This window comes from Urocampus carinirostris, chromosome 3 (assembly GCF_059441175.1).
Source record: "Urocampus carinirostris isolate Australia breed hairy pipefish chromosome 3, RoL_Ucar_1.0, whole genome shotgun sequence".
NCBI lineage: Eukaryota > Metazoa > Chordata > Actinopteri > Syngnathiformes > Syngnathidae > Urocampus > Urocampus carinirostris.
Window position 1 is genome coordinate 58,664,434 of NC_142351.1, and position 25,785 is coordinate 58,690,218.

At 39.9% G+C, this 25,785-nt stretch overlaps 1 pseudogene; it reads left to right on the forward strand.

Annotated features, from left to right (window-relative positions):
• Positions 1–932: 932 nt before the first annotated feature.
• Positions 933–25,785, forward strand: part of LOC148370264 (uncharacterized) — a 38,371-nt pseudogene continuing 13,518 nt past the window's right edge.

Here is a 25,785-nt window from a genome sequence, read left to right on the forward strand (position 1 = left end):
TCAAACCCTTGTTAAAAAAATACATGTACACTCACAGGAAAATGAGATAACTGTTAATCAGATAACACACGGTAAATGTTCCTTGTTCCGAGAAGGCACTTTGAAAAGGCAGTAAGATATCAGGGAAACCAACATAGGAAAAAAAGGACCGGGTTTGCGTTCAGCACTGAAGGAATCCCAACCTCATATGACCAAAATTAAGAAGTTGGACACACTCCTGGAAATAAGCTCCGGAAGAACCTTACAAAAATGGGTATTGACTGCAACTCTTTAGGTAGTATGGTATAACAACACATTGTGTTTACAACAACAAAAAAGTGCCACGCTTGATTCTTCATCTCAAGCTACAAATTTATCAGCAAATGAAGGCGAGTCAGCATTTCTTTTGGTTATTTCGTTGTTTTACTCATTTTTTGCTTCACTCAGGCCCGTCAAACCATATGATTTTATTTCATTTTGTTCAATTATTTGCCCCTAATATTTAAACATGTTCATATTCCGAAATACAAATTTTAATTTAACTACAGCTGTGTTATTTTTGAGTCAAAGCCTACATAGTACCAAGTATCAATGAATTACAGTGATTCCTGGCACCAGTTTTATGTTGTTGTTTATTTTTGATACCTTAAATTGACTTTTTTTATATCTTTTGTTTTCACTGTGGTTCTGGACAAAGAACATGTCATTTATTTTGGTGAATATTTATTCTGCTGCAACCAGTTCAGGGTGTCCCCTGCCCACTGTCGGATGATTGCTGGGATGGGCTCCAGCACCCCCGCGACCCTACTGAAGATAAGCGGTGCAGCTAATGAGATGAGATTATTCTGTAATTTTGAAACTGCCAATCTGCGCACCCGACCCTTTAGGCCCCTCCCAAAGGTGGTGATCCCATAGAAAGAGGGACCCACGTCGTCCCTTCCGGCTGTGCCTAAATGGAACTGGCCACCAGGCGCTCGCCAGAGGACCCACTCCCAGACGTGGCTCAAGAGGGAGGACAAGGTAACCCGCGTCCAGGCAATTCAAATTATGTTCCAAAGTTTTTTTTCTTCATAAGGGGTCTATGAGCTGTGCTTCATCTGGCCCCTCACCTTGGACCTGTTTGTTACCAGGACCTCTAAGCCCCCAGACAACATAGCTCCTAGGATCATTGAGACACACAAACTCCTTTACCACAATAAGGTAGCAGCTCACGCAGGTGTGTAAAAATAGGGGGGAAAAAAGACAAAAGATTATTAAGACAAACATTTTTAATACTAACTTTTTCAGTTTTGTGTTAATATAAAATAATAATTTAGATCTGCACATCATCAAACAAAAGTTTGTTTTAATGTATTTCCATTTACTACCTCAGGAGCAGATAATTAGTACGCACAAATTTAAAAATAAATTGTAGTCTGCTGCCCCCAAAGGACATGGATGAATGCTACAGTTACCTGACTGACACTGGAATATGCAAAGATACTGAACAATGGCAGTTATTTTATTTTTTTTTTGCAAATATAAAGTTGGTAATTTCCTAGTTGTGCCTTGGCACCTGACGTTAAAATTATGTTATTTCATTAAAAATTGTCTTTGGCCATTGTTTACAAAATCTCGAAAATCGCAACCATTTCCAAGTGTTGTATTTACGTCAACATACCTGTCAAGCCATATTTTTTATACACATTGGTATTTTTCGTGATTACTAACACTGATTTTGGGCTTGGTGTCATAAAACGTAAACAAGGGACAGGACCAACAGCTAAAGCGACAGACAATAAGTAGATCTTGCAAAAGTGGAAAGTATTCTTTAAATTGGAGCAATGAGATCAAAAGCATAATCAAGTTATCAAAATGACAAGTTTGGCAAGAGCTTTGCCCGGCCAGACACAAAATGGTATGTTACTTAATATTATGGTATGGGAACTTATGGCTCATGAGCCAAATATGGCTCTTTTCATGAGTACATTAGGCTCGGAGATAAAATTATACTTTTCAAATTTCCTCTTTCGGGCTCCAATCTTGATAGGCCCAAAGTCAAGATTGGTGTTTGCATAACCAGCTGTAACGAGATGTTTGGTCCAATAACTAAAGGGCATAGTTGGGATTACAGTTTAGAGTCAAGGTGTCACACCAACAGACCCCGTTTTGGCTGTACGTCACCAATGAATATTTTATATTGAAGCTCTTTAAATAATGTATGGTAACTGTTTAGTCTCTTTATGATTAAAACCAACAAAAACAATTGTAAACACACAAAAACGCTAGCCGAACACACAGAGCAATTTGATTGGGTGAGATGTAAGTGTGGGCGGATCTCTGCACACCCTCCTTCTCACATGCCCACTGCGCTGAAGGGAAACTCATCTATAAAAAATGTTTTGCAGTTTGTTTGTGACATTTTTACAAAAGTTCTCTGCTTTCCCCTTGTTTTAAAAACATTAATTAAAAAAAATGAAGGTCAAAATGAGCCTCAACGATCTTGAGTAACCAAGGGAGACAAGTTTAAAAGGGAGTGTTTGTTGATATGGGACACATGCTCTGGCATTATTATTACTTCACAAATGTTATCAAGCCATCTATAGTCACACAGTGAGATAAAATGTGCTAAAAAGTTGGAAGATTTTTCTCCTAATCTTAAGATTTTACTACCACGGCTCTTTGGGTCGAAAAGGTTTCCAACCCCTGCTTTACATTTTAACGTGCTTTTCTTTGCCTTGAGATCACGTCCCAGAGTTACTTCCTGACATTTTTCAGCATGGTCAACTCCACCTGCTTGCCCTTCGTTCTCCCTCTGACGGCCTGACGCAGATTGTCTTGCCAAGCTCAGGTGCGACTCACAGTGCATGCCTGCCTCGGAGTTGAAACGTGCTTGAAGGATCTCACGGGTATAAATGAAGAAACCAGCAACGCAGCCAGACGACTACAGGTCACGGTGAAGGATTTGACAAATGTGTACTTCAAAGGTAATGGCCTTGTTGTTGAGCAAAGAGGTCACAGCGTCAGTGTGACCACGCAGGGAGCAGTTACGCTGCTCGTTTGTTCTCTTTTTTGCTGCAGGGTCTTTAAGCAACCCAAAATGTTGACAGAGCCGTATTGGACCAAGAAAGCAAAAAAACAATTTAAAAGCTTTATATGAGCCTTATAATGAATGAAACACGTGCTATCCATCTATTCATTATCTGCACCGCTTATCCTCAGTAGGGTCGGGGGGTGCTGGAGCCCATCCCAGCCATCTTCGGGCATTGGGCAGGGGACACCCTGAACGGTTGCCAGCCAGTCGCAGGGCACACAGGGACAGACAATTCGCTTACTCATTCACACTTAGGGACAATTTGGACCGGCCAATTAACCTGACATACATGTTTTTGGAATGTGGGAGGAAACCGGAGTGCCCGGAGGAAACCCACGCAAGCACAGGGAGAAAATGCAAACTCCGCACAGGAAGGACGGTAGCTGGATTTGAACCCATGACCTCAGAACTGTGCCGCACATGCGCTAACCACCGCGCCGCCGGTAACACATGCCATTTGTATCTATATTAGCAATATTAGCCTGAATGACTAAGTTCAATGCAGCACATCCTGGAGAGTATGATGCACCACATGACTACTCTATTGAAGTTTAACGTTAAAACTATAATAATGAAATACAGTATGTTACACTTATTTCGTAAAATTAAAGAAATGCAATCAAGTATTCACATTTTTGAGATTCCTTTTAAGGATTCCGAAAAACAACAAAATGGAACGTGCATAACGTCCACCTTATTTGGGTAACAAAAAGAGTGAAATAAATGTAGCATCCATTTGTAAAAACAAAACTGCAGCGTTTGGACAAGGTGAAGTAAATGAAATTACATTAAAGGAGTTTAGTTTATATTTCGGCTCAGATGTCAATCAAGTCAGTGCAAGGGTAAAACAAAGCAGAAGCAGCATCCCCCATCTCCTTCAGTACTTTAAGCAGCCTATGTGTGATTCAAATTATACGCTGACAAAAATCCGAAATTACTCACAAAAACAGCTACTATGTTTCCACCAAAATTGCTTATGACAGCATTGTACTCTAACCTGATTACTGTGACTTCTGCATTTAAATTAGGAGGGCAGTGTTAAATTGTGACGCTGCTGCTTTAAAAAGGAAGGAGCTTGCGCGCCATTGTCCTCATAAGTAAAGACGGTAGAGAAAATACAAAAGGAGCGGATTTCCCTCTCGTCTCATCGTTATATAGTAACACCCAGAGTTAAAATTTAATATTTATTCTACACATTATTCCATTATTGTAAACCATTAGTCTGATGCACGTTTGTCCTCCTACATAAACCATATTATAGGACAAATGTATTTCCCACTTCCATTGTTTTCATTTTATCAACATTTTTGTAAAAGGGCCAGGGAGCCACTCCGCAGTGCCAAAGAGCCACATGATGCTTCTGAGTCGTGGGTTGCTGATCTTTGTCCTGAGGAAAAAGAAACTAAAATGAAGAGATGTATAAGCCTTCTCTGTTTTAGGGTATATTTCAAGTTTACATTTTACGTTAACATAGCCAACAATCTTTAGCAGTCTTGGTACTAACGTATTACAAAGGAACACATTCCTGGAACGCAATTACATTTCTCGGTAATGAGTACTGTAATGACTCTATTGTTGTAACTACTGTGTGCTTTACTACGTTACTCCGCTACTTCATAAATTTGGATAATTGATTATAGGGTCTTCTATTGCTGAGTTTTTGTGACATACATTGCCATCTGACAAAGGTAATTACTTAGGTGTTTATACTTACAGTGGCTTTCGAAGCTCTTTGCCCCCTTGAACTGTGTGACCTTTTGCCACATTTCAGACTTCAAACATAAAGATATAAAACTGTAATTTCTTGAGAAGCATCAACCATAAGTGGGACACTATCATGAAGTGGAACACACTTTATTGGCTATTTAAAACTTGTTTGACAAATAAAAAAATAAAAAACGAAAAAGTGGGTGTGCAAAATTATTGAGCCCCTTTACTTTCAGTGCACTAAACTGTCCAAAAGTTCAGTGAGGATCTCTGAATGATTCAATGTTGATCTAAATGACTAGCGACGATAAATGGAATCCACCTGTGTGTAATCAAGTCTCTGTATAAATGCACTTGCACTGTGATAGCCTCAGAGGTCTGTTTAAAGCGCAGAGAGCATCACGAAGAACAAGGAACACACCAGGCAGGATTAAAGCTGGATTTGGATCCGAATAGATTTTCCAAGCTTTAAACATCCAAAGGAGCACTGTGCAAGCAAAAATATTGAAATGGAAGGAGTATCAGACCACTGCAAATCTACCAAGATCAGGCCTCACCAGACACAGACCTCAACGCGCATCACTGCATTCTAACTTATATATGGCATATCTATTCCAATGCGCCAGAACGTCTGATGTAATTTTTCATTAAGTAATTTATTCAAGAATAAAAATGACTTCCCATTGTGACAGCAAGGCCACTATGGGAAGAGAAAGAGGAGATCATACAGATAAATAGGAAGAGGGGTATTAATCATCATTACAACCGACCTCTTTTCACAAGACAGATAGGTCTTTACCAATGTACAGTAAAGTTTATCAATAAAAATGGTAAATCAAAGAGAAACTGGGGTTTGCTCCGCCAAAAAATCAACATTTTTAGGCAATGTAATGCCAGAAAGTTGCGCAGCTTGGACAAACTGCTTTCGAAATGAAGTGAAAATGCAAAAAACAATAGAATATGATGAACATCTTTGCCATTATTACCCAGAATTTTGCTATGTGTATGAAAGCAATTTTTTAAGACACCTTACCTTAGCTGTAAATGTAGTTGATGCTCTAGAGTCTACAGTCAAACACAAATGAACAGAGCCAAATAAAAAAACAGGCTGAAGCCCGGTGTTACATTTTTTTAAATTATGCATATAGTCTACTGAACTTAAATGAACCTTCTGAAAACCTCAAAAAGATTATCTATTATGATCAGATTAATAAAGCAATATTTTCTTACGGTTCTTTCAATATTATTTGATTTCACACTCAGCTTTAAAATCCACATTACATGAACATTAAATGAAAAAAAGATGGTATTATGTAGGCACCATTAGTAAGTGAGCTTGGCACATGTGTTGTTGATCTTTTTGTTAATCGAGATAATACTATAATAAAAATAATATGTCACATTGAACACAAGTTACACTGTCAACATTGACAAACGACTGGAAAGTTGTGGGCTGATGAGCATTTATTTTGTGGAATATCTTTCGACACCCAAAGTTTATCATCCGTAAAAAGACCCATTACACGACATAATCCGTCAGCTTTCACTTTAATTCTTATTCCATGACAAGCATTATTAATATGAGTACTGGCAGATACAATGACGCCTCACTTTGACATTTGGAAGGATCATTTTCCCTATAAGGATTGAGCCCTTTACGCATATCCGATCCGTCCATTTAAATTGGAATCCTGAAATATATATGCATGTTGAAATCCAGTCAATTATATTTAAATCCACTGAAATGGAAGAGTGCATGTGTTGGCTTAAAGGGCCATGCGTTTTTTTTTTAAAAATCCATCTTAACCGGTAAGACGTGATCATCTCATTTTATTTCGTAATATACAACTCTCCCGTTGTAAAAGAAAAAAAAAAGCTGCAGAAAATCAGCAATTAGTTTATTCAATGACAGTGGAAAGAATTGAGATATCTTTTCAGTTTTAGGGCCCGGTCACACAGCCGTTTGCGCCTGTATCACGAGTAAAATTTTGCGGGTTTTTTTTGCCCGTGGTTGCCCGCGATGTGAAATGCGCAAAATTGGCCAACCTGCTGTTCATCGGTGGTATGCCCGCAAAACAGACGCCGTTCCGCTTCCCCATCGCGTCATTTCCGCGTCATTTTCTCGTGTGGACCACGGGTACAAAAGCTCCCGAGCAGGTGTTGTGCCCAAATCCGACTCCTACGTCCCCTTGACGTCTCGAGCACAACTGACGTGTGCTCGGCAAATTGCGCTGTATATACGCGGAGAAAGGCGTTTGACCGTCACACGCGTAACACGCTAATTTCACGTAATAACACCGCGATACAGGCGCAGAACATGCTATTACTATGCTCCACCCACGATTACCCGCTGAAATTTCCCGTCCTACCCATGTGTAACCACGCCCTGGCCGCGGCCAGAGCACGTCGTTCCGCGTCATTTCCGCGTCATTACCCGTGTGCCGCCCGCGGTTAACACGTGCTCAAAGTTTTGAGCAGCTCAAAACTTTTTCGCGCGGCCAACCATGTGTGAATTTCCGACCGCGAGTAAAGCACTGCTGTATCTCGTCTATATGGCGGTCTCAAAGCGTCCAACAGCGCCCAACAGCGTCTGCATCACAGCCAGAAATTTCTGGCTGTGATTCAGCCTCGATACGCCCGTGAAAGGCTGTGCACCCGTGCTCTAAAGTATTGAGCAGCGCAAAATATATTCGCGCTGCCAACCGCGCGTGAATTTCCGACCGCGTGTTGAGCACTGCTGTATCTCGTCTGTATGGCGATCTCAAAGCGTCCAATAGCGTCCGCCTCACAGGCAGAAATTTCTGGCCGTGATTCAGCCCAAACGGCTGTGTGACCGGGCCCTTAGGTTAAGAAACCAGATCAAATGCTTAATAAATCCAATGTCACTGGTAATTTTACTCCTGTAATTAACGTCAAGCTGACAAAGCGAGGGTTAACCGTGACGTAGTATGTCCTACTTTACATTTTAAGATATTATTTTTATTCGCTAAGTGCTTACGAGACCGGTCTCACTCCCTTTCAGCTAACCGAAATGTTTCAGAGCTTGCACGTTCCACCTCAACAAATCATGTGAATGGCTGCTTGTTACTCCGGAGATGGGAAATAAAGCTGGATATTTGAGGGGGCAGCCTCGTTACATCATTAACACTGAATTATTCGCCCTCGACTCGCTGATGTTATTTGTCAGGCTGCTGCGCTGACAGCCAAGAGCCGCACGTGATTATTGCTCATCTTTAATGAATTGCCACTGGGCAACGATTCATGTGACTGTTTCAAACAGAGAATGGTGTCACAAGAAGTAATAACCGGCCAATGATTAATGTTTGTGGAGCAACATGCATTTAACCTACTCCTAGATTAAAGATGTCGTCATTATGAGATAACTTCATGCGATACATTAAGTGGTTCTTTTCTTGAGAGCTTAAATGTTGCACATTTCTATACCTGTCACTCTACATGTTTTGATCATATTTTATATGACTGGTTGCTAAAATATTTCAGTTTTATCATATTCAGAAAATAGTATGATTTTCATTTAAAAAGGACAGTGTGTATGTCAGGTTCTGGACGGTTGCCATGGCTCCCAGCTGGCACCGCCCCTTGACACCGCCCCTTGACACCGCCCCTTGACACCGCCCCTTGACACCGGCTGACTCGCATTCTCTGAATACTCCTGTGGGTACTTAAACGCGCACTTTTTAAATATGCTTTGCCAGATCGTTGTTGAAAACTTGTTTATGCATGGTTGTACTTGTTGTGCTTGTTAGACTTTGTTGCACTTCGGTGTAACATTCTGAGAGATTCCTGCAAGTTCTGTTCAATTTTGGAAATGCCTAGTTGTAGTTTTGCCTGTGTTTGAACCATTTTGTTTTTTGGTCTGGTCAGTTTGTGTTTTGGACAACTTTTCTTTCTCAATTAGTGTGAGGACGTCAATGTAAATGAGTTCCTACTTCCTGCTTCCCGACCCGTTTCATGACAGTGTATTATTTAGTGAGGGGGTAACAAACCTTTTTAAAGATGACTATTGGTACTTTTTGTTACTGATTGTTCTGACTGACATGCAGGGCTACCAGTTTGATATGCATTTCTAAAATGACAACTTATCATGTTGTTATTGTGTTCTTATTATTAGAAATTGTCACTATCTGGTTGTCAAGTTTATTTTACTCGCTCCTCTTGTTTAGTTTACAGTGTACCGAACCCTTTCCTCTTTTCCCGACCAACAAATTCTACCTGCTGAACATTTGGACTGTTGCTTAAGCCAACATGAGTTTACCGGATCACCAACACCTTGCCTGCCCCTTGACTTCGACAACTGCCTCTGGTGATCAAGATACAGTTGCTGCGATTTTTCCGTTTCACTTGTGTACCGATCCTGGACCGAATAAATGACCCATTGTTGCTTTCATCCTTGTTTCTTCATTGTGCTTCCGCGCCACCCTGAAGGGGTCTATGACAGAAATGGAGTTAAAATGGGCTCAGTCAACCACTAAATCAAATTTCCTGGAAAATCACAATGACCAAGTGAGCTATTTTGAGGGCCTGTCTGCGGGCTACTCAGCTGTTCTTAGGGGGCTTTCTTGTGCCTGCGAGACTCCTTATTTAGTGACTTCTATTGGTAAAAAAAATGTTGAAAAAACGGTAGTGATTTAAATATTAAGCAAAATTACCTGTACTAACTATCCTATAATCATGCATCTTTTAAAATATAGGTTTGACAAAAGTGCAGGTTTTACATAACTTTTGCCTCACCTAGGTGGGAGCTGACATATTTGTTCGCCATATTGAAGCCCAAAAAAACCTCATGAAAGGCTGTGGACCAAAATGAAGACAAAAATGAATGAAACAAAAATATTTTGGGTTACTTTGAGTCTCCGTAGTCTGTATCCTTATTTGTGCTTACAATGAAATCTAGTGGTCAAATAATACACCCTGTCTCATTAATAAAACAATTATTTCACCTAACTTTAATAAAAGTTATTTTATTTCATTAAAGGATAACTTTTTAGCCATTGATGACAAAATTATTCTGCAAATGCATGCATATTGGTTTGTTTCTGTGATTACTTCTGGCTTTGGATTAGTACATTCAGTTTAAAAGTGGATGAGAAAAACATCTAGTAGATCTACATCTTGCTAAATCGGGTATTATTTTGACAAAAGGAGTGATTTGCACAGATACAGAAGCATGTCAACATTTTCAACACACTCAATGCTGTTCTACAGTCTTTTTATACTGAACTAATACAATCTCTAATAATTTGTGTACCATACCACGAGTCAGCTTTGTTCTATGCTACGCCACCGCTACAATCATCTTTTTTTAATTTTCTCTTCATAGGTGATGATAAAAGAGTAACTGATTTATAAAATAGTATATGAAATAGTGTATCCCACCCAGCACAAACAGGTTGACAAGATCTTCAAAACATCACAAGGCTCTTTTCAAATTATATCTTTGTTAAAAAAAAAAAAAGTCGAGAAAAAGACGGAATTTAAAGAGACAGTATGTGATAATTACTGCCTCTGAGTGGTACAAAAATCTTGTATCCAGTAAAAAAATATATATTGGGAAAAAAATACATGAACTGTTATACCAATGCTCAAATTTATAAAAAAATTGTAAAAATCGAAACATTTTTATTTTCTTTACCCGGTGGACTCCCTCTTTAATTCAGCGCCATGTTTATCAGGCATCTGCCACTACGCTGTGCCATGTATCACTGGCAATCCCAAATACCAGACAACACAATGCCATTAAGTGGTCAAATACTACACATTGGGACTTTTAAGAGGCTGTCCAGAATTTGAAACTTTGTTGCTCTGCCACATTCTCCTAATATAGCAGCCTTAGTCAGCTTATCCCTCAGATTGTGCATGGCTTAGACACACTTGAATTAATTCGTCTTGATATCGTTTTGGGGGGGTTCGGTTTTGTGTTTGGACTGTAATTGAAACAGCACTTTTCCTACTTCCACTGCTTTAATGCTAGACTAACAGAAAACATGATGTTTAGTGTGGAATTACTGACCACCACCAACCCCCAACCCTCGCCCCCTTTTGTTGCACGTCCCAGAGCAACAATACTAAAAGTAAGATAAAAGCACATAGGCGTGGTGGAAAAAAACATTTTTGGAACTCAGTTGGGCAATGTTAACGCGTACCTAATAGAGAAAAGAAATTCAACTTTGTAAGGACACCGCCTTTTAAAAAAGAACTTTTGAGGGCGGAATTTCGATCACACAATACAAGTTAAACAGTATTTTTTGACTACGTTTGGTTGGGCTTACACAACCTAATTCTAGGTGTCTCATTTTTGGACTAGATCGTGTCTAAAGGGAACCAGACCAGAAGTCTATGTCCAAAAGATGTCTGGTTTGGTGGGATGGTATTACTTGACACCATGTATCATTTTTAAATCACAGTAACAATCAAAAAACAGGAAGTGAATCCAATATGAAGAGGCATGTCATCCAGGTTCGGGTATTGTTTGCGTCTTAATCAGTACTTTTCAAACAGTTCTGGTTTTCAAAATTTGAAAACTGGCTTTGTCAACATTATATTTGTGCTAATTGTCAATCCTGTTTTAAACATTGTTCCGTATGGTGTAATCAACCGCAAGGCAATTCTAATAATTGAGGTTCGTGTTGTGTTATAAATTGCTTCAATCACACAATGTATTCAGAATCACTGCTATAACCAAAGTTATTGTATAAGCACCTCCTGCATCACGCATTTCACTTCACCTATGGAATGTCTGAATACGATTCTCTCATCTTCTTTGCTGTATTCCCTCCATCGTGCCGACTGCCTCGCACTTGAGCATTCACAGCGATGACCCAAGTCTCCAGTCAGCAATTCGTGCCGGAGGATAATCACCGAGTGAAAGCAAAACCTACATATAACATTCTTGGATTCCGTTGAATATATTTTCACGGCGGCACTCCCATTGAAATATAAAGCACTTAGTTGCAACTTGAGTCCTGCATTGTTTGTAGCTCGGCTGCACAGCATCAGATTTATATTTACCAGAATTTGATTTGACACGAGAACGTAAGGTACAATTTATTGCTCCTTCCTTCTGACCACCACTGGCAAAGATTCCCGAAAGCACTTTGAGGTTATTATGACCTTTATTGCCAATTTACAGTTACAACTCTGCGCATTGGACCCTATAGAAGGCTTGAAATCCGCCTGAGAAAAAGGTTTAAGGCGCCCTTGTGGCTCAGCTGCCTCGGTCTTGATGGTAATGGAATGAATCCAAGATGTGCAATTAATTATGCAAATAGTGAATCTGATTCACACTTAATTCCTTGCTGCTCCTCAAATTTAAATTAGTTGATCTGCAAGCACAGTTCTGTAAATACTGGTTATGTCCAGAGGTGGATAGTAACGCGTTACATTTAATCCATTACATTTTCTTGGGAAATTTTATACTTTTACTTGAGTAAATTTGCGAAGAACAAACTGTTCCCTTACTCTGCTACATTATGCTGCATTAAATCCATTACTTCCATGTAAATATGCACATTTCGTATTTGTTTGCTTTCTTCTGTGAGTTCCCTGTCCCATGTGTGATCGCAAAGTTGTCAAACCGAAGCCCATACCCTTTTAAGGAAGCAGCGTTACAAGCCAGGCAGGTAGCAAACCTGCGTGTGTTTGATCCGCCATAGACCCCCAAAAGTAAAAAGAGAAAAGTGACTGCACAGAAATTAAACTTAAACTGTATTCATGTTATTTAATTCACTTTACCTTCTCAATAAATGCATGATGTGTTTTATTGCACTCTTTTTGTTACGTATTTTGTTGTTGTTTTTTCCAATCCTAAAAATAAAAGTGACATAAAAATTGGATTTCTTATTATGTTTTATTTTTGTATTTTATCAAAACAATTAAACATTCTGTAATTCGTTTATATAGTTACAAAGTTAAACTTTGATGCTTTACATACAAGGGAGTGTTCTCATATTACTGATATCATTTTATTGTTTATTTAAGTATTTGAATTAACCTTGTTTATTTTAATCCATTTTTAAGTTAAATGTAATGTATTGTTCGTTAAGATACGCTTTGACTTTGATGATCTGATTGAATGGTTCTTTAAAATAAATAAATGAATTACCCATTGCTACAGTACTTGAGTAGTATTTTTTCATCAAGTAACTTTTTACTTTTACTCAAGTAATTATTTGGATGACTACTATTTACTTCAACTTGAGTCATATTATTCTGAAGCAACAGTACTTTTACTTAAATATATTTTTTGTCTGCTCTACTCACGTCTGGTTACAACTTGTGTGTTTGATAGATTATAGCGGGCCAATGCCATTCAATTACACAGTTTTACTGAGCCCCTCAAACCCAAGCGTTAAAGTTTGTTCAGTCAAATGTGCGGCCAGGGAAAGCTTAGATGGACTTTTGTTTGGCTTTCATTTGTATTCATCAACTGTTGTTCAGCTCAGCAATTTCAGTTATACTTATCTCGCAGACAAACATTGTTATATTTGAGAAGTGAAATTCCATTTATAGGAGAACATATGTAATGCTTATTTAAACAAAAGTTAGTAGGTGCATACATTTGGGCACCCAAACAAAAAAGGCATCAATATTAAATAGGTCCTCCTTTTTCAGCATCCAAACCAGGGATTTTAAACTTGTGTATAGTGGAAAAAAGGCTCTAACATGGGCTCGACTCGTTATTGGGCTATACTCGCATAAAAAAGAGGCTCACAATTAAGTTTAGTCAGTGATTCCAGATTTAATTATGAAACGATTATTGAGGAACATGGGAACATTGCTGTTAAATTGTATATATTTTATGGAAGGAAGCTTAAGATTCTTTAAACTTCTGCAATGGCACCCTGGTGCTATGTTTTTAAAAATTGTATATTATGCAACGCCTTAAACAGCATGCCTGTGACTTTTTTAAAAAGCAAATAATATCAGGATGTGTTTCCTCAATGTTTTCGGGCAAAGCCATCCGTTTCATTAAGTCGGGCAGGCTTCTCTCGTTTTTTTTCTTCTTCTGTGGACGATCTGCAAGGCATGTACACTCACCGCACTTTCTTTTAGGGCCCGGTCACACAGCCGTTTGCATCTGTATCGCGGCTGAATCACGACCAGAAATTTCTGCCCGTGAAGCAGACGCTGTTGGACGCTTTGAGATCGCGATACAGACGAGATACAGCCGTGCTTTACACGCGGCAAGAAATTCACACGCGGTCGGCCGCGCGAAAAAGTTTTGCGCTGCTCAAAACTTTAGACCACGGGTATCCGCGGGCGGCACACGTGGTACACACGCGGATATGACGCGGTACAGACGCGGAACGACGTGCTACGGCCGCGGCCAGGGCGTGGTTACACGCGGGTAGGACGCGGAATTTTAGCGGGTAATCGCGGGTGGAGCACGGTCATGGCACGTTTGTTCTGTGCCTGTATCGCGGCGTTATCGTGTGAATTAGCGTGTGTAACGCGAGTGACGGCCAAACGCCTTTCTCCGCGTGTATACAGCACACGTCAGTTGTGCTCGAGACGTCAAGGGGTGAACATGGATCCCCGTCACCGTAGTGACCTCGTCTTAATCCATTTTTATTTCTTGACATTTCTTTTAATTTCATAACAAGATAATAAAATAAAAATGAAAAACTATTACAATGATTACATATTGGCTTCTTCTTCTGTGCCATAGCTTGAAATCTTTATCTTCACGGGACTGTGTTTTGAGCGGTAATGATTTCTACAGCCCGGCTCGGCAGCTTTTATACCCGTGGTCCACACGCGGAAAGGACGTGGAACTGACGCGATGAGGAGGCGGAACAGTCGCCGGCGTCTGTTTTGCTGGCATACCACGGATGAACAGCGGGTTGGCCAATTTTGCGCATTTTCTACCGCGGCCAACCACGGGCAAAAAAAAAATCGCAAAATTTTACACGCGATACAGACGCAAAAGGCTGTGTGACCGGGCCCTTAATCAGGTAATTATTTGGACTTTTTTACTTGAACTTGAGTAGTATACTGAACATTACTTTTACTTGAGTAACACACTTCGGAGCTGCACTTTAGGGCTGCGAATACTACGGCACTAAAGTGCACACTTGATTTGAGAGACCGAGCCCAAAGTAAACCCGAAGTTGCACATTGCCGCTGTGTCTACTTTAGCCGAAGTGCAGCAACGTGTTTACACCTGGCTCAGTCCCAAAAATCAAGTTAATCTGCCGGGCTCTGGTAGGCTTTCGAATCCGCTGGACGGGTCGGGTTAGGCTGGAATTTTTAGGCCCAATCTCACATCTAATGGACAGCCTTTTGTCAATCACACCTCATATATTCCACAGTAGCCAGGTGTGGGGACTAAAATTGCCCCTACAGATTATTGTACTTTGTCTTCTGCATGAGTGTCTTAGTAGAACATCTGCAGTCATTAGGGTTGTTGACCTGTTGAAATGTCCAGCCTCAGCGCAACCTTAACTTTGTCTTTGATTCTTGACCATTGTTCTTAATTATCATCTGATACTGACTGGAGTCCATGTGACCTTTAACTTTAACAAGCTTGGACAACACAGCCCCAAAACATGATGGAACCACCATCAAATTTGACTGTGGGTAGCAAGTGTTTTTCTTGGAATGCTGTGTTCTTCTTCCAGCATGCATACCGCTCCTTGTTATGTTGAAATAAATCCATTTTCTTTTCATCAGTCCACAGCACCATTTTCCAGCTGGCTTGTCCAAACATGCTTCGGCATACCTCAACTGAATCTGTTCGGGGCACATGAACCGAAAAGGCTTTTTCTGCATTACTCTACCATACAGTATCTCCTTGTCAAAGTGTTTTGAATTGAGTTGAATGATGCACAGCTAAACTATCTGCAACATGTTCCTGTTGTAGGTTTTCTCTGCTGGTCTGTGTGTTGAGTTTGATTGTTCTTACCATCCTCTCAAACTCTGCTTCTCCGAGATTTTTCTCAGCTTGCCACTCAGATTAAGGGTCAATGAGCTTACCAAACAAAATGAGTGTTCCCATAATTAGTGCTAAAGTTATTAAAATCAATAAAACATCAAAATGCCCTAATGTAAGAACCTGTCTACTTTTGTTGAAGAAAATATTACACACATTCAGTAAATCCTATAAACTTGATATCACTTCGCAAATATTGTTTTTTTTCTGCTATTAAGGTTAAGTTTTTAATATACATAGATAAATATTTGCGATTACTTAATGGCATTCAATCCACTTAATTCACTTCAAAATTCAGGAATAGGCTTGACAAATACTTCTACCGCCAGGATAGTTTCAAAAATATCATCAGAAACTTATGGAGCCCCAGTTAAGCCAGTCCAACCATTTGTCTGATATTGAAACCATCCTCGAAGGCATAGCCTTATGAAAAGTGTGTGCATATAGTTTTTAAGATAAATATTTTCAGATAACATTAAAATGTGCTTCTCAAATTTTGGGCAGTGGTTTCCCTCTGTGATATTTCTTTTTACACTCCAAACTACATCAAAATTAACAAACAACTAAATTCAAACATATTAGGTGTTGATTGCTGAGCATAGAATTGTAATTAAAAAAAATATTGACATGGCTAGTGTAGGAGATGTTCCTTACTTTTTAGTTTCATTCCATTTACAATAAAATTTGTGGGCATTCAATGTCTACTCTGCAATTATAGATTTAACAAACCCAAGATGCCAGAGGTCGACCACTAGAGATAGATTTTTGGATCAATATCGTTTTTTTATTTGTCTCAAGTTCTCAAAACTTGTAGAGGCAGCATTGCTTAAACGAACAAATTACAATTAATTTACACAAGAAATTAATGAACAAACATTTCAACAAGACGAATTAAGCACATTTCATACGTAAAAGTGTAACATTTAGAAGGTAGGGGCTTTTCTGCGGCGTTGGAAAAAAATGATGGGTAAACTGTGAAAGTTCAAATATATATTCAACCAGGCAAATGAGCAGAGATTTTTGATGGCATGTTCGAATCAAATGACCCAAGGTTAACTCAAGAGAATATGGATTGATTCAGGCAAATTGGGACTCTCTCTCCTTTGTGAGTCTCCAGCCTGGGTGTCAAGTGAGGGAAGAAAAGAGAGAGAGAGAGAGAGAGAAAGAGAGAGAGGGAGAGCAAGAGAGAGAGAGAAAGAGAGAGAGAAAGAGAGAAAGAGGGGGAGAGAGAGAGAGAAAGAGAGAGAGAGAGAGAGAGAGAGAGAGAGAGAGAGGGAGAGAGAGAGAGAGACAGAAAGAGAGAGGGGGAGAGAGAGGGAGACTCAGAGAGAGAGACTGAGAGAGAGAGGGAGAGAGAGAGACTGAGAGAGGGAGAGATAGAGAGAGAGAGAGAGAGAGAGAGAATCGGTGGGCGAGCGAGCTCAGGCCACAAAGCACTCAGCTCTTCTGGGCCCAGGAAAATAAAACAAGGCGAACTTTGCCGCCTGCTTTTAAATGCCTTGTGACAACATCGACTGCCGCAAGGGTGTCGTTGGAGCCTCCTAGGTGAGTTACTTCTTCAAACCCCGTTTGGGGCCGTTTGGTTGGAGAAGGTATGTCAGACCCGAACATAACTTACCCGTCAAGGATACCAAACGCCCCCGTCATCCCCAAAAATATAATTATTTTTTTCACTGCAGCGATGGGAGCGAAATGGCTGAAGGTTGTTGCTCCTTACTGCTAGAACAGGAAACTAGGGGGCGGCCTAAGAGTCTTCCCCTTGCGTCCTCGACAGGAATCCAAAAGCCGCAGCTGAGGCAGGGATGTGGGAGCCTTCTCGTGGGTCCTTTGGTGGTCGGATCAGTTTGTTTTTGGGGTAATGGACCCATGTTGGGGAAGCAGTAACTGGAGGCAGGGGTGCTCAAGAAGATGTATTACATTCAATAACAAAAGAAGATACCAAGTGGCAAACAAACAGCATTCACTTAAGCAAGGAAATGTCCAAACCAGAAATGAAGAACAATACAAGAACCGGAAAATACATGAAGCAAAGTAACAATAAAATCACAAACAAATCAACAAATCTTGTGTTGTGGTGGTGGATTCACATGACACAATGACCCAACTGGGTGTAATGTTTAAAATGTCGGTTTGAAGGATTTTGTATTACTGGTCAGGAAATTGATTCAGGACTTTGTCCGATGGAGCGACGCAAACCACCTGCACCTAAACACCACCAAGACCAGAGAGATGGTGGTGGACTTCAGGAGAACCAGAACTCACCCGGTTCCTGTAACCATCAAGGGAGAATGTGTAGAATTTGTCCAGACCTACAAATACCTGGGTGTGCAGCTGGACAACAAACTGGACTGGTCTGCCAACACAGAAGCTCTATGTAGGAAAGGGCAAAGCCGACTTTACTTCCTCAGAAGGCTGGCCTCCTTCAACATCTGCAAAAAGCTCCTGAAAATATTCTACGAGACAGTAGTGGCAAGCGCCCTCTTCTATGCGGCAGCGTGTTGGGGAGGCAGCGTCAAGAAGAAGGATGCCTCTCGTCTCAATAAACTGGCTAGGAAAGCGAGCTCTGTTGTGGGCAAAGAGCTGGACAGCCTAACAACAGTAGCTGAGAGACGAGCACTGAAAAAGCTGAGGTCAATCATGGACAATCCATCGCATCCACTACACAGCATTATCTCCAGACAGAAGAGCAGTTTCAGCGACAGACTGCTGTCACTGTCTTGTACTACGGACAGACTGAAGAGATCTTTTCTTCCTCATGCCATGAGGCTCTTTAACTCCACCCGGCAGAGTAAAGGCCCACATTAAACCACACCACCTACATTGGATATTACCGAATCTTACTGCAATATGTATTCTGTGTAGCACTATTTAGTTACTCTATACAACACGCTACAGTGGGCATTTGCACGTCACACTGGGTATTTGTATATTGCATCCTTTTGGCTTTATTATTGTACTGTTCTCAGCTCATTGATGCTGCTGGAAATGTGAATTTCCCTTCGGGGATGAATAAAGTATCTATCTATCTATCTTATCTATCTATCTATCTATCTATCTATCTATCTATCTATCTATCTATCTATCTATCTATCTATCTATCTATCTATCTATCTATCTATCTATCTATCTATCTATCTATCTATCTATCTATCTATCTATCTATCTATCTATCTATCTATCTATCTATCTATCTATCTATCTATCTATCTAAATTGGGTATTGAAATTTGTCACTGCAAATATAATCCTGATTGTAAGGTTTCTTCCTTAATAACTACTTTATTATTTTAGTTGTTTATAAGTTCATGTATTGATCTGTTTAGCTGCGTTTTTTTGACTTAATGATTTCTTAAGTCGTTATTGTATAAATTTCCCATTATTTGTGTTTTATTTCTTAGCCAGAAGCAGTCTTGAATGATAACCAAATCAGTACTTGTTATGAATGATTATAAAGACGGTTCCCCAAGCAGCAGAAACTTCCACTACCACTGTAATCTATGTTTTGTTTTTCTCAAGGTGTAGGTTTGGTTTTTACTCATGGACCGTCCTGCCAGTATAAAAGTAGATGTCAGCCTTTTTAACTTTGCACCTATAGCTTTTACAGCCATTTTTCTGTTGGTTATTTGAGACCTGAATATCATGCCATAAAAACCTCAAAGGAATGGTTCCATACCTCTTAACTGTGAGCGACTAAAATGTGTACATATTAAGCTAAAAATATAATTTCCCTCCCCAATAATATTTTTTTGTGTTATTTTGCCTGATTTTCTTAAATGCTGTGTGTAAAAGTAAAGGTATAACTGTAACCATATAAGTACTGTAACCATGGAGAGGAATCAATTAACACAAAGGTAAAATGTTGAGAACACCAGATTTTGTAAATGTATCTTTTCACTTAAACTGGGCAAAAAAATCGCATGTTAAATGAAAATTGTATTTGTTTCTGAATGCAATTGTATTGGAATAGATAAACTACAATTAAATCATTTGGGTTGACAAGCATGCTATTCATCCATCCATCCATCCATTATTTGCACCGCTTATCCTCAGTTGGGTCGGGGGGTGCTGGAGCCCATCCCAGCCATCTCCGGGCAGTGGGCAGAAGACGCCCTAAACTGGTTGCCAGCCAGTCGCAGGGCACACAGAGACAGACAACTCACTCGCTCATTCACACGGACTCGCCATTTAACCTAACATGCATGTTTTTGGAATGTGTGAGGAAACCAGAGTGCCCGAAGGAAGCCCACGCAAACACGGGGAGAACATGCAAATCATTTCAAAATTCACCCTTTGAAACTCATTTCATGACACCTCTTTGTTGTCTGTGTTGGCTGAACAACAACCAGAAAGATTCTCTGGACTATCACAGAGAGATCGTGACGTTTTGACTCTAATTCAAAGGTTGAAGACGCACAAAATCTCTGGAATACCTCCTAAATGCTCATGTCCTACGTTAATCAGAAGTGTTGAACAGGGCGATGGTGTTTTCTTGCACTAAACCTAAAAAATACTTCCAGAAATTAAGAAAAAATAGTATGATTCGCCAATTTTATTGCAGAGTGGTGCAGAGTTGGGGCTTAAAAAACTTCATTGGCTAACTTCATTTACAGTGATATTCGCTCAGGTCACAAAGTTTTATTTTCTATGAGAAATTGAGCTTTTATGCCTTTTGTCAAAGTCTAATAATTGGAAATAACTTTAAAGAGAACTTTTGAGGACAATCTGAACTTGACTAGACATCTGTGAAAGTGCCGTGTCGTGCCGATTCAAAGCGGGATTGACTTTGAAGTTGTGGCTTCACTTTGTGCCTTGGTTGACATCCTCAAATTCGACTCCAAGGGAATGATTCACACTATTGATACATTCCTTTTTTTCATCCTCGAGGAAACTAACAGGCGTTTGGTTTTCCCTTGACAAAATCAGTGAAGGGCAACCTCAGAGCTTCTTCAAAGAAGCGCGATGCCCGATTGGAAAAATGACAAAGAATGACACCAGAAGGAGGACGAACATTTTAGTAATGACGTTTTCACAGCACGCTCGCTTTTATTGCTCTTTCAGTTTCATGTACAGTACCTACGGTATATATTTGTTGAAGCCCTTTGAACAAAGCCTTGAGGGGATATCTTCTACTGGAAGGGGGTTGGGAGAAGATGAAAGTGGGGGAGCTTGGCAATGGGTAGAAAAATCACAAGGGGTTTTCTGGTTTCTCTCATGTCTTGTTGGATTCATGAATAAACGCATCACAGGGAAGAAAATTCCCTTATGCATTAGTAAATGTATGTAAGTTATTATCATTATTGTTATTACAATTTTTAAGAAATAAAGCAACAACAACAAAAAAAAGCACAGTCACCATTCGCGTTTCAGTTATTACTGGTGTACTGCTTCGCACACGTTTGAGCTGAATTTTCTTTATCGTCATTGATATACACGTATGGTGCATTGAGTTCCGAGCAGACAGCACACACCAAATGCTATCACAGAGGCGGGTCAGGGAGGGCTTCGCATGTTGGGTGGGTGTGACTGTCTGTGTGTGCGACTGTGAGTGGCTGGTGTATGCTGTCAGTCAAACAGTGGTACAGGTGAACTAGTCACTGTGTCTGTAGAGTCTATAAAGATATAACCCATGGCTGACCAAATAATTCAGGCAGAGGCAGGAATTGAAGTTTAAACAGACTACTGCAGTAGGAGAACGATTCGCCAGCCGGAGCAACGTGGCCCGTTCAGCTGACCGGATCTCTCTGACCACTTCCAGTTTCAGTAGCTGCATTTATTGAAAAGTCACGCATGCGCAGTACATACAATGGAGTCACGCATGCGCATTACACTATGTACAATGGAAAAAGACTAAAAAACGTGGATCTTTGACTGTGACTATGTGTATGTGTGAATGACTACTTGTTTATTAAAAAATAGAAAAGCAGGTTAAAAAAGTTAATTTCATAGCAAGTTAATTTGTAACATAGGAGTCTGAGAAATACACAATAACTAAGAGTAGCTTACTTTACAGTGTCCACCCAAAAAAATGGGAAGCTTACCAACAACTTGCAACTTTAGTGGTTTGTTACATTGCAAAGAAATTCATTATTGAAATCGGACTCTGAGAAGTGTCAAAGAGCTCAAAGAAATGGTGATCACCAGTGGGTCCTCTGTGGATCGTTATTGGATCCAGGAGGCGAATGGGGCAGTGTTAGCGAGAAGGCAATACCAAGGCTGTAGGGCCAATCTATTGCTATGGCTGAGCTAACCAATCTCTTAAACCACCCTTGTCGAGCCTGTATCTCACCAACGCCAGATCCATTACCCATGAAACGGATGGAGCTACAACTCATGGGAAATCATTACGTTTGTGAATCTTGTATTTTAATCATAACAGAGACCTGGCTCAAGTCGAGGTTACCTGATGCCAGCCTGCAGCTAGCCAGTCGCTCTTTAAATTGCTTTATCGCACTAAAAGGAGAAGCTCTACAATTCTGTTTTACTTTTGTATAATGATAATTAAAACATTTTATTTAAATGATAATCTGTGTTCTGTGTTTTTATGTGTAGATCTCTAGTTGTTAATTTGTTGCAGTTGTGTACTCTCAGTCCGTAGGAAACTCATCTTGAGGTAAGTTTGACCTATGGGGGCTTTAAGGAAGGTGCGACGATACCTTGCGTATTTTCGTTATTCACGGAGGGTTTTTGTCCCCATTTACTGCGATAATCGAGGGATTACTGTATCATTGAAATAAAATGCATGAGCTGTGGTTGGGAAGGCCCAGCAGCAACTTCATGAAAGAAACAAAGCTTCTGGTGTCCTTCAGCAGAGAACAAGAGGAGAGTATTCTGGCCCACAGCAGGACTCTGTGATAGTCTGAGAGCATGACAGCTGACAGAAAAACCTTGCAGAGAGTCATCAACGCAGTCCAGGAAATCCTCAGCTGCTCTCTGCCCACCCTTGAGGGCATTGCTGGCTCCAAAGCAGAGCCAACAACTTTACGAAAGACTCTTCTTACCCCACCACCTCTGTGACCGGCCGTACTCTGGCATATGCTTCATGACCAAAAGAGCACAACACTGTGAAAAAAATATACATCAAGCCTATATGCAGAAAAATGAGGATTCACAACGTTTTTCTTGACTTATTTTGGAAGTATGCTTCTGCTTAATATCATGGCAATACTTGTCATTGAACTATTGTGGTAGTAGTTTCAAAGCAATACTTGGTTAATATGTTTGCCTATTTAGCCTAAGACTTTTAAGACCATATTTTTCACTTTTGTGCCTTTATTACATGTTTACCCTGGAGAGCCACGTCTAAATCTCGTAAACAGTGTTCACTATGTTGTATTTAATTACGATAACGACGATTCTAAAAACTTTGTCATAAAACGATGTCAAGGGAATTTAGCTATTGTGAGCATATTTAGAACCCTTGACAGCTAATTAATAAGAATTGTCTTTATTGTCATTGATAACAACTTAGTGAACATTGTTTGAAAAGACATTAGGCGTGACAATCCAGGCTAGATGTAGAGTTGAGGGAAAAAAAACACACTAATATGAATAGACATATATTTACAAGGTCGTACTTTGATACTAGCCTGAGTTCCAAGTGCATTGAAATAATAATTGCAATGAAAAATAATAATAAATAATAATAATGATAATAAAATGCATTTCAGGTAGTTCTGACAGTGAATGAGTTTATTTTTCTTTATCACGTGACGGGCAGACCATAGAGTCAACACACTGTGGATGACCAGTGGGAAGGCCTATATAGTTCAAAAATAATATTCATGATCATTTGAACAGGATCAAAATTGTCAGCCGATTACAGTCACTCAATTAAAGTCTGCTCTACCTCCAGTTGATTGAAGGCATCATGGGTGACTGTTCGGATAGCCTAGCATCCATCCATTAAAGATCTGATGATAATCTAATTTCTCCCCGACAGCAATATTTCCAATGTTGGAAGTTCTGTTCTTGTCTTTGATTTATAATATATTCTGCATTTGTTTTGTTTTATCACAGACAGCCCTGGGATATTGTTATTCTTGCTCAATATTTGTTCAAGTTGAATCTTACTTAAATTTGTGAACATATCTTATTTAAATAAGGTCTCTCTTACGTGTGAGCCCCAAATGAATAAGAAAGCAAAAACATTATAAATATCTTATTTGGGCATAGCACAAAAATAATGTCAACAAATAATTAACAAAAGAAAAAAGTGCACTCAATACAAAAATACCATACATAATGATGAGCCCAAAAGGAGTAGTAGGCTGAAGCAAATACTTTTAAGTGCCGGCCCTCATCACAATCTGTTTAAGAAATAACTTCCGTAAATTCCGGACTATAAGCAGCTACTTTTTCCCCAAACTTTCAACCCTGCGGCTTATTCAGTGATGCGGACCATTTATGTAATATTTCTAACGGCCACCAGCGGCGCTCGAGTACAAAAGGTAAGATTTAGACCGGTGGAATATATGCGCCGAGGAAGACTGCAACTTCTTGGCTTGACTAGCGGCGAGAAATCTTTCACTAAAACTGGCCGCATGCAAAAGGCAACTTTTTCGCAAGTCTGCCAGTGGATCCTGACAGCAAGGGGCATCAAAAAATCCACCAAAAGGTTCCGAAAAGCCGGTCTGCTTTGGACGGAGAGGAGGGCACAGAATCAGGAGTGGATGAAAGTTCCAGCGACAGTGACAGCACGAGTCCGGCTGCGGGAGCATGGGACGACGTCTATATGACAAAGTTTCTTTCCGACACTGAGGAAGAGGACTTTGATGGCTTCAGTTCTAAGGAGGAGGATAAAAACGGTTTACCGTGATTTTTACAAGTACGGTATGTTTTTTTTAACAGACCCGTTTACTGTGTTGCAAGCGTGTTGCTAGCGTGTTGCTACCATTAAGTGCCCTGTCACAAGCACCGTTTGGGCTGAAAGTTATATTATCATTTTTAAAGCCTTGAAAACTCTCTCGGTGTACCGTCTTTCTTTGTAAATATGTGTAACCATGTATAATATGTATTTGCTACTGTATATTTTTGTAATGTATTTATTTCAGACACTTATTCTGATATGTTTTGCACGGGCGAATGAAAAAGAAGGGGCGAAAAAAACGCGGGCTGACGGGAAGTGGGGACCGGTAAAGGTGAGTGTTTGTGGATACGGCGGACAATAGTGGATATATATTTTTCCCACCCTTACCTTTGGAAATATACACTTTTTTCCTTGGATTACTTTCAACAGTACCCGGACTCTGCAGGTCTGCATCAAACCCTAAGTACAGGTATCATTTTCCGTTAATTTTGCCGGCTGTGATTTTTGGACTGTGTACTTTAATGAAGGACATTCAGTTTCAATCGCGGGACTTAAAGTCGGGTCTGGGTTAATTTTGTGTTTGTGTTACATTTTTTTAATGTGGGCATGTGCGGCTTATATACAGGTGCGGCTTGTGTAAGTACAAAATCGGTTTTCCTCTTAAAATGTGGTGGGTGCGGCTTATAATCAGGTGCGCTCTATAGTCCGGAATTTACGGTACTAAGTAATGAATTCGTTTTCTGAGGCACTCATCTGAGTAATTTTAATTACTATTGGATGATGTTTTTTTTCCCTCTGTGTGTTCTTTTGATTTTGGTTCAGAGAAGGTTTTTCAAAATAAAGGCTTGAAATGATGAGCAATACCTTTCAATCTTACATTTAGAGAATATTCTTGGCAAGAATGAGTTAAAGTCAGTCAGTATATGTAACAGATTGTGACTATAAAGAGACAACAATCATTCTTACACAAAAATGGCAGTCCAATAATTGAAACTAACCCCTAACTAACTTGGGGCAACAAATTTTCCAGCTTACAATAAAGCCCTGTCTGTCAAGTATCATCTGGCACTGATACGAAAACGCTCAAGGCCAAATATGGTCACAAAACTAAGCACAACTTAAATAATGTTATACAACCATGATTAAATATGGTCAGTGACAGACTTGACGGGTTATTATTGATTTATGAGTAACACAATCCTTATTACATCCCAATGTAGGTTATTTAAATATACCTTAACCTGCTGGTAAGGAGGTGCAGGCAGATTAT